We start from the raw sequence: 1922 nt of genomic DNA, 5'->3' as shown, positions 1-1922 counted from the left end.
CTTTTCTTTCCATTCTTTTATTTTCTTCCTTCCCCTCCTCTTCCCCCTCATTTCCTTTCTTTTTTTTTTCTTTTCTTTCATTTTCTTTCATTTCCTTTTCTTTTTCCTTCTTTTCTTTCTTAGTCACCCAAACCACATAATATTTGCGCCTGGCATTAAGGAAAACCCATGGAAAGTGGGAGCATGAAGTGTGGAATGAGTGAAATGTCAAGTATATGATCTAGACAAGGATCAAGTGATTTTCTCTAGAGACTAAAAGTAATCTGACAGTGGTCACATCTAAGTTTGTATTTTAGAAATAGTGTTAATTGCCAGGTAAGGAATCTACATCTATTACTTGTCAGCAGTTCTTGCTCTGCACTTGGTGGCTCTTAACCTTGTACATCAGAGACACCCCTTCCACCTGTACAAACTCAAACTTTATCAACTTTGAGCCATTTACTGTTCATATCAACAGTGAACTTATACCTTAAATACTAATAAAAACCTAGATGAAGAAACATTTTCCAAAGAAATAAAGGACTACATTCATTTACAGAAAATCATAATCACTTTTTTTAAACTTTGTCATACACTATATTGAATTATTTACCCACTTCTCATTACTTAATTCTTTACAGCAATCCTATGAGGCCCCACTTTGAAGATGAAGAGAACAGGGTTCAACAAAGTGGATTTATTAACTGAGAACACATAGTCACTAAGGAGTCAGATTCCACAGCAAGTATGACCTGACCTGATGCCATACTCCCAAGCCTTATGCTCCATGGCCTTTTTTCATTATGCACACAGTGGTCTTGGTCATATAAAACTCTGAATTCTCTTCAAATTAATTTACAAATTTAGTACAACAAATCAAAGTCCCAGTGAAATATTTTTGAGGTTAGTGGTAAGGCATCCTGTTATGACATTTAATCTGGTAACACAAAATATTGTAACTACCACAAAAAGTCTAAATTGAAAAAAGAAAAAAAAAAAGAAGAAAGAACAATGATCCATTCTTTGATCTACTAAATGATAAAATATCCTATAAATCTAAAATATCCTATAAATCCACAGTTACTAAAAGCATGTTTAGAAACTAACAAATATTACATGGTCAGAATTTATGTTCTCCCAAATAAACATATATACATTGGAAATTTAGTATGTGGCAAAGGTATAATTTCAGGACAATGGGGGAAAATATAGTTAATAAAATTAATTGGGAACTCTTCAGTAAAATTCGGAAATATTATATATTATCTCTTCTTTCTCTCAGTCATTGTAGATGGAATGGATTAAAAAGTTAAGCATAAAACAGAAAACTAAAGTAACAAGATAAACATAATCTCTAAGTATATCTTCAGACATTAATCTATAAAATCATGTCCTTTCCCAAATAGTCTGAAAACACAAAACAGTATTCATCTGGGGTCTCTAAGACCCTTTATTATCTAAGACCTCTGGGATACCTCAGAACTCACTTCCCACCACTCTTCTTTTCACTACCTCCCAGCCATAACAGACCTTTCCACATATAAATCTCTTTTTTCCTCTAAACCCTTTGTACTCCACCTTCTTGTGATTTCCTCTACACCCAAGTTCTGTGTCTCTCTCCCTCATTTCATCAGGGAGAGCTCACATGGCAGCTCCCAGATCTCTTGTGACTTCCTCTAGTCTCACCCCTTAGACTGTTGGTCTTCTTTACCTCTGTTCTCCATCAGTTTGCTTACTTGGTAAAACTTGCACATCTCTTAAAAGCAGTGACATCATTTCTTTGCTCTTGCATCTCCAGACAAGCCACATACACAAAATATGTTCAAATAATAATAATTCACTGAATTGAATGAAATAAAGAACACAGAAAGTCACACATGCATGAGTGACAACATTTAATGCATAAAAATAAAAACTTTTGTACCACAAAGTAAATAAAACAA

Source organism: Mustela lutreola, chromosome 5, assembly GCF_030435805.1.
Source record: "Mustela lutreola isolate mMusLut2 chromosome 5, mMusLut2.pri, whole genome shotgun sequence".
Taxonomy (NCBI): domain Eukaryota; kingdom Metazoa; phylum Chordata; class Mammalia; order Carnivora; family Mustelidae; genus Mustela; species Mustela lutreola.
Note: the sequence above shows the minus strand (reverse complement) of the source record.